The sequence below is a fragment of the Coregonus lavaretus genome (genome assembly GCF_964263955.1).
Source record: "Coregonus lavaretus genome assembly, chromosome: 1".
In the NCBI taxonomy this organism is placed as follows: Eukaryota; Metazoa; Chordata; class Actinopteri; order Salmoniformes; family Salmonidae; genus Coregonus; species Coregonus lavaretus.
In genome coordinates, this window is record NC_139988.1 from 51,709,478 (window position 1) to 51,718,572 (window position 9,095).

Here is a 9,095-nt window from a genome sequence, read left to right on the forward strand (position 1 = left end):
GCGGGCCGCATTGATCTGTCCGCCTGCCACTCCACCCAGACATAAATCATTGGCTGCCCATGATACCCTCCCTGCCCCCTCCTGCCCCCCTGGTCTGAGTGACAGAGTAGCTACATCGCATCTCTCTGTCTCTCTCTCTTTTCTTCCCCTTTCTGAATTACTGTCATGGGACTATAGCAGTAAATAACACACTTTTCATTATGCATAGAGTGGTTTCGATCTGGCAGTTGGATTTTTTTCAGACTAGTGTCCTAGTTTTATTGTGTGATTTTGGTAGAGTAGCTCACTCCACCTGGGGAAATTTAAAGGGACTAGTGAGCTAGTTTGATGCTTCAACCACACACCTCTATTTCTTCTCATTCCCAAATCAGATGAACACAGACAACCTCTCTCTCTATTTTGCCCCTCTCTTTCTGTAACATTATTTTGAGAAAATGAATACTCCTGTTTTGGGTTTGGAAGTATTGCTATTCTCCCTGCACACAGCCAAGTTTGTGGAATGACGTTGTGAGTTGTTAGCCTTTCAGTGAGCTCTTTGCTTGGTAATCCTGCCTGGTGCAGTTGGGGCTACATGATTGCATTCTGTCACTCTTCCTCCCCAGATTGAGAACTCAGGTAATCCAGGCACGTTGCATCCCAATCACCAAACTGACGGCTTCTGTGATGAAACATGACAATGGGGGAATTTACTCATTTGTTATCGTCTGGGATGGGATGCAAATCAATGAGGGACATTATGGAAATCACAGTGACGGGACAAATCAGAATCAGCCCCTCTCCTCATTCACTTTGTGTCACAGCTCTGACTGGATTGGCTTTAGAGCTGCCAGAGATCAGTCAACCGAGAGACGGTTGTGTCATGGTGGTTATTGTTAATGTTTCTCTAACTTCAGGTAGTCTCTTCTGTGTAGATAAATGCGGTATCTGATGTAATATAGAATGGGTTCAAACCAATAGCGTAATGGTGTCTGTCCACTTTCTTGTTACAATCTCAGAGAAGGTTTTGTAGCTTCCTTCTGACTCAAGTGACAGAATAAATGACAGAGAAATATCTAAAGGCAATGTCGCACATCGGCAACAAGCAATCACTCAACTCCTTCTTAAGTGCCAACCGGAAGAACACTCTGCTTTGTTGTTTTAGCAATCAGGACCTTTTTATTCCTCCTCAGTCATTAAATCTAAATCTGACACTATCTAATTTCCTGTAATAGGCCCAACTATGATTAATGCTGCGTTCCCATGACTACTCTACACAGTGTTTGTGTTAGTGTCTGTACAAAACGTTTTTGTGTATGCTTAGCTCTCGTGTGTGTGTATACTTAGGCTATATGCTTTTGTGTGTGTGTGTGTGTGTGTGTGTGTGCGCTCGCTTGCCTATTCACCTTGCAGCATTTACATATTTATATTTGACTGCAATGTGCATTTTTGTATTCCTTCAATCAAAACCAGTCTGTGTCTAAACATACCTAGGTAGTCTATACACATCTCCATTGGCTCATTATTCCCAATTTGATTGCAGACATTTCCACGATCAGCCATTTTACAGTCCTGAATTTATCTCCTTGCCTCTAGGGGTTGACTCATTTCAATTAAAATAATAAGTAGAAACGATAACAAGAAAAAATACTTTTACTCCAAATCTTGCTCATCTTAATGAATGGGTTTGGGGATTTTCATAGTGGCTTAGCCGGCTGAATTTTAAAATCCAGTTTCTTTGTTTTCTCCTGTCTATCATCTGTTCTCCCTGCTTCACGTAATGTCTCCTCATGTCCTCTCTCGTTCTCTCTCCTCTGTCCCCACTTTCCCTCTATTTCTTCTCATGCATCTGTGTCAATCCACTTCCACGGTCTGTCCTTTACCTCTCCTCTGTTTACTTCTGTGTTGTGGTCCCCTATGTCTAGCCTTCTCATTCACTACTCCCTTCTCTGACCCCTCTTTTGTGTCATTCTCTTTTTGTCGCTTTTGACACACACACACACGTCTCTCTCTCTCTCTCTCTCTCTCTCTCTCTTTCTCCCTGCTTCTTTCTCTGTTATTGTTCACTATTGTCTCTGACTCTCACCTGTCCTTCCTCTCTCTGTTTTAACTCCAGCCATGGCTTCCCAGTGGAGCTGGAGGAGGAGGCCAGCATCGCAACGCTGAGGGAGATGGTGGGGAGGCTGCAGGGGGTGGGTCATTCTACAGATTCGGTGACATTTCAGTATTGTCAGTGTCCCAAGATGTACTAGTGTTATAACTTGTCAGAACATTTATCAAACTACACTTTTCAAAGTTTTACATGTTTTTAATATGGAGTAGAGAATATGATTTTAAACAGAGATGAATTTCAATACTTATATGTTTGCTTTTCTTAGGAGCATTAAGAATTTCGCCTGTCCCTATTGACCATCATGCAAATGGCGTGACTCATTTTGAGTACACAGTGTTAAATAATAATGCTTTTTTTTTGTTAAATTAATTGTATATGCCCCCTTATTATGCATAATCCATTTTCTCAGCATAAGACATTTTATTTTCTGAGAAATTCAGGCTTTTACCCCTGTCCTTGTATTTCTTTCAACCCCGTAACGCAACAATACCCCCACTCACAATTAAATAATGGTTTGATCCTGTGGACATCATTTATGAGGAAGTGACATCATACAAGTCTTCAGAGAAGCCTGGTGTGACAAGTGGTAAGCTGCTCTCTCACTTTTTATAAATATTTCATGTTTTTTAAGCACATATGGGCTTTGTCAATCTCAGGTATTCAACTCTGTTGGGGGGGGGGAATTCATAGTTAAGATTTTACCAAGAATTGTTTTTATAGCTATGAAGTATAACAATGTCTTTTGTTGAATAAGGCCATGTGGCACACTGCTAGCTGCTAGCATCCCGAATTAGCAACAGATTAGCACAAAATCTTCAACCCTGTCACATTCAACCCCATCACATTTTTCAATGTTACGGGGTTGAATGGCTGTTACAGGGTTGAATAGCTGTTAAATCTTAGCAATATTTAATGTATATTGCTTAATACCAATCATATTTTCTTGTTGAATGTTTGTTGTTTATGGTTTTACAGTATCAACTAAAAGTACGAGGAATTTATGAAAATAATAACTTAAAAAAAGTGACAATTAATTTGTTCTCTCTCCTATATACATTGACATATTTAGGAGTATTATCTGCAAGTTCATGTTCATTTTACTACATAGTGATTAAAAGGATACAATATTTAGTCTTGAAGAGTAAGCAGGTCATTGACTTGACCTTGACCTACAATTTCAGATTCAACAATGGAAAAAACAGCAGCAGAAAGGAAACACACATAGAGAGGAAGGTGAGGGACATCCGCGCGCCGGTGGTCAGGTAATTCTCCTGGAAATGTAAGATCTTTAAGACACGAGGTGGTGGTGGTCATGGACACACAATCAACAGAAAATAAAGTTTTGTTGCTTTAAAGCATAATTTGGTAATGCATAAAAAGACTAGAGAATGTAAATGAAGACTAGTCTAAAAAGACATACAGTATACTGCCTTGGCAACTGGTGCGTGAGGGGTTCATGTTCACTAGCCGACTGGTTTGTACTGACATATTTAGGAGTATTATCTGCAAGTTCACGTTCATTTTACTACATAGTGATTAAAAGGATACAGTAATTAGTTTTGGAGAGTAAACTGGTCATTGACTTGACCTTGACCTACAATTTCAGATTCAACAATGGCAAAAACAGCAGCAGAAAGGCAAAGAGAGTACAGGGCAAGAAGAAATGCTGATCCAGAACGAAGGGAAAAGTACCTCAGGAGTGAACGCATGAGATGGACAAAAGATGTTTTAGCAGGAAAGAAGAAAGGAATAGGAGATCTAGATAAGAGAGGTCAAAAGATGAGGAGAAAGGGATGGAGAAAAGCGAAGGAACGGCAAAAGCAAAGGGAAATGGCTGTTAATACTATTGCCACCCCTCCACAAAGTCCTGATAGAGACGTGGTGATGTCACATGAGCCCACAAGGTTAGGAAAAAGATTGTGTGTGTGAGAGAGAGAGAGAGAGAGAGAGAGAGAGAGAGAGAGAGAGAGAGAGAGAGAGAGAGAGAGAGAGAGAGAGAGAGAGAGAGAGAGAGAGAGAGAGAGAGAGAGAGAGAGAGAGAGAGAGAGAGAGAGAGAGAGAGAGAGAGAGAATAGGAGTGCAAAGGAGTACATACAAATATGATTTCTGGTAACTTTGTACACTATTTCTTCAAAACTGCTTAGACATATTCACATTGTAATAGTATCCTTAACATTTATTTATACTGCTTATGAACTTACCTTGTTATGATTTGATACAATAAATAAAATTGAATTGAATTGTCTATTTGTTTGTTTTAGACAATCTGTGAAGGGGAAGAAAAAATCAAGAAAGACAAAAGACAAATTTAGAAAGCAGGTAGCTGATTTACAGAAATGTTTTGATGAAGAAAGGAGGGCCAAAGAAAAGTACAAAAAAAGGCTCCAGCGTTTAGAAAAGAAGACTTCGTCAAAATCCACAGCTGTACCAAGTGATGTCAGAAGATCTGCACTGCATCACACAGCACTCGTTGCTCAAATAAAGGAGCATTATAAAAATGCAAAAACTGAACGAGAGAAGCAAATTATATCCAGAGTAGTGGCAGGTAACATTATTAAGAAGTATAGACTGCAATCATTTTCAGAGTCTGCTTTGGGTTTTTCAAAGAAACGCTGGAAGCTCACAGGCAGTGTATCTACATTTCAAAGAAAGAAAATCTCAAACTTTGTGGACATCAAGAAGAGGGTGAGGGATTTCTTCACACGTGATGATATCAGTAGAATGACCACTGGCAAAAAGCAAACTAAAACAAAGAACAAACAGAAGATGCAGAAGAGGTTCCTCCTTGACACGTTGAAAAATCTGCATAGGAAGTTTCTTGCAGAGAACACAGAATAAATTTCATACTCCATGTTCAGCCGCCTCCGGCCTTTCTGGGTGGTTTACCCTTCCCTTGCTGATCGGGACACTTGTATGTGTAAGCTTCACGAAAACCTGACCTTTGTCGCAGAGAAGCTCAAACAAATTAAGCTTATTGAATCGTCAGTGCTTGAAGATTTAGTTGAAAGTGTGTGTTGTAGTTCCTTGAATAAACAGTGCATGTACGGTGAATGTGAACAATGCAAGAACCAAACAGTTCCAATGTCAAGCTTGTATGCTGCTGATGAAAATGTTGTCTTTCTCCAGTGGATGGTCAAAGAAAAGCAAAGAAAAAATGAGGAAGGTCAAACAGCAAAAGTCACTGTGAAGGATGAGGTAAACATGACGCAGGAACAACTAGTACAGTTGTTTCATACGCTCCTCTTTAGGTTTCGGAAACATCTTTTCAACATTAAACAGCAGTATGCTTACTGTCGCGAACTCAAGAAAAACATGTCTGCAGATGAGTGCCTTATCCATATTGATTTTTCAGAAAACTTCACCTGCAGATATGGGACAGAGATACAGTCTGTTCACTTTGGTTCATCTCATGAACAGGCCGTCCTCCACACAGGTGTCCTCTACGTTGGACAGAATCAGCAACCAACTTGCTTCACCACCATTTCTCCATCAAGGAATAAGGCTCCTCCTGCTATCTGGGCACACCTCAGTCCTGTGCTTGATGACCTGCAACATACCCACCCCAACATATCAACAGTACACTTCTTCAGCGATGGCCCTTGTACCCAGTACAGGCAAAAAGGCAATTTCTTTCTGTTCAGCACAGAACTGGCCAAGAGGGGCTTAAGGGCAGGGTCTTGGAATTTCTTTGAAGCAGGGCATGGGAAGGGAGCACCAGATGGTGTTGGTGCAACCCTAAAAAGAACCGCAGACAGGCTGATAAGTCAAGGATGTGACATCCCAAATGCTCATACTCTGTACAGGGTCTTAGAGGAGAACAACACTGCCATCAAGCTTTACTTCATTGAAGACGAGGCCATCGAGAAAGCCGTCCAAGGTATGCCAGCCAATTTGCCAGTAGTTCCATCCACAATGCGGATCCACCAAGTTGTTTGTGTGGCTGCAAGGCAAATTGCCTACCGTGATGTAAGCTGTATGTGCACAGTCCACAACAAGAAACTGGAATGCCAGTGTTTCAATACACAACATTTCACATTTACCCCTAAAGTTACATCAGTCGTGTCACAGAGGGAGGTTGATTGGGCAAATCCAGACATATGCGGGAAATGGTGCGTGGCCAAATATGATGACGATTTCTATCCCGGAATAATTCTAGCCACAGATGAATCCCATGTGCAGGTCAAATGCATGTGCTGTGCTGGACCAAATAGGTACTTCTGGCCACTTCTTGATGATATCCTGTTGTATCCATTTGAGGACATCTTGGAACACATTGATCCCCCTAAACCGGTGACTTCTAGGCACATGGAAATACAGAAGGAAGTGTGGGCTAGGCTCTCTCAGTAAAAATGGTGAACAAACTGTAGGCTTACCTATAGGTTATTAATGTTAAGATGTTTGCTTAATGTTCAAACATTCAAACAACACAGACATTCCTGCCATTACTCTGGATATTTCTATGAAATCAATGAAATGTTGTAACTGTTGTTAGTTTATTAATGTGTTTAATCTGTCTAGATTTCATCTTGATTGTTTAAACTTTAAAAGCTATGTTGACAGTAGTTTAAAATGTTAAAAAATGGCAACATGTGACCTATATAGGTTATCAATGTTAAGATGTTTGCTCAATGTTCAAACAGACTCCTGCCATTATCAGATGGATATTTTTATGAAATCAATGAAATGTTGTTACTGTTATTAGTTCATTAATGTGTTTTACTCTGTCTAGCTTTCATCTAGATTCTTTAGATTTTAAAAGCTATGTTGACAGTAGGTTTAAAAATGTTTAAAATGTTTAAAAAATGGCAACATGTTAGTGATCTCAAAAGATAAAACATATGACACGTGATGCTTTTCACTCAACCCTGTTACATGATTTTCAACCCTGTTGCGGTGCATTCATCCCTGTTACGAGATTATTTTTTTACATTTTTGTATTAAATACACAAAATATAACATCAATAGTGTTTTTATTGTGTGTATTAAATCAGGGTAAATAAGGCTATTTCAATTTTGTCAGGAATTACGCAGCATTCTTGCACATTTCTTGCGAAAATGTGGAGTTAGATTAGAAATTTCTTCATCGTAAACTGGAAAGGATGGTGCTGGTCAGTTTTTCTTGATTTTCTCTTTAATTACAATATGCCATTATTTACAAGGGACATCTAAACTGTGAGATTATGCCAGAAGCTGATCTCAAGCTTATTGGAAAAATGAATAGTTGAATAACAAAATGACTGTGACGGGGTTGAATTAAATTGGGACTTGTTTGAGAAAATAATACAGAATAATAACTTAATACTCTACATTGAGATGGGATAAGGTATTTTCTATCAAGTACACACATTACTTTGTCACATCAAATAAAAAAAAGCTTAAGATTTTAATGTTCATTGTTTCATCCTCCTCAATCACAAAAGGCACCGAATCTGTAGAATGACCCAGGTACACCCGGAGCAGCTGAGGGAAATCTTTGCTGCAGAGAGCTGCGCAGCGACTGCACCCTCCACTTCACTCGACCCTGTCTGTTTGGTTTGTGTGTGTGTCAGTGTGGTTGTGTTTGTATAGCAATTGCACTCTCAGCACTCTCCGCACTCTCTACACAGTGTCTCTGGTGGAGGCTGGAAGCCTGGCGTTCTATCCCCATCCTCAGCGTAAACAGAGCATGGGGATCCCATAAACTTTAGTCCACAGCGCTTCATTAAGTCTGACCTTCTTAATTATGCATCTAAACAGCCAGGCTCACAAGTAGGGGCCGGGGAGCCAGGCACACACACTCCCCACTCTGACTCCTCTCCAGTCAGTTCTGCTCTCTCTGCACATTTATACCTGAGCGCCGAGCTTCATTTCCCCCTGACAGATTGCTTCTGAGGCTGGGGTAAGTGCGGGTCTAAGCTGTTGACGGTTCTGCTAGCACAGCAGGAGCGTGGCGTTGTGACTCGACTCTGCCCCCTAGAGTATAAGTAGCCTGTGTTTGTCAGCATGTGTTCAATGTGAGTTTGTCTGTCCACAGGGGTTTGGGGCGAATAAAGTGCCTCAAAGCATGGAGTGAAGGATGTTGGCATAAAGTTATTGAGAATGACGTGGAGATGCACATCACTCTCTCATTGGTTGTGTCGTGACCAATAATTCATGTTATTCAGTTGACATGAAGGTGACCTGTGTGTGTGTGTGTGTGTGTGTTTACTGTATGTCATTCAACAGACATGAAGATGACATTTCTGTGTGGGTTTCCAATTTTGTGTCTAGGCGTATGCTGTGTTAACTATCTCAGTCATTGTTATTGTGTGAAGTTTTTACTAAATTTTGTGAAGCAAGAATACCATTCATAGGAATTAACTAAGAGCAAGGAATGGATCGTGTGTGTCTCTGTGTGTGTGTCATCCTCAAAGTGTAGCCGAAGCTAATGGCTTATTAGACTGGCACGTAGCACTTGACACTCAAGCTCTCTTGAAGTAGCAAAATGTTCACAGTTTGATGCTGTGATCAACATTGCCAAGTACCTCAACTCCTCTACAGAGTTGAGCCAAACTATAGTTTTTTCAATGAACCTCCAACTCCTTCCTTCATGTCACTATGCATCGATACTTAAACTCTTACCATATACCTATGTTTGTCCTCTGTTATTGCGTGCCTTTCTTTGTTTGCTGAAATCCATACTTTTTAATAAAATCTTAGTCAAATGCTACCACTGACTGTTTCAATTGGCACGTGCTTTCCTGCTGGGTTGCCATCTTAGAGCAACAGCAATGAGGAAACAGTCGGTGGTTGTATTTGATTCACGTTTTTATTGTGCTAGCTGACTTACTCGCCTTCTTCCTGGGTAATGATGCTAGTTTATCTTACTGGTGCTTATTAAGATGTTATTTTAAATGCTAATGATGATAAGTATACAAAATATATTCATACACAAACACACACATGCATGCACACACCTCTTCAACATGGCACCAGACATGTAACCACTAAAGCACTACATCCTTCCTTCTTGCTCTGCCTGGCCTGG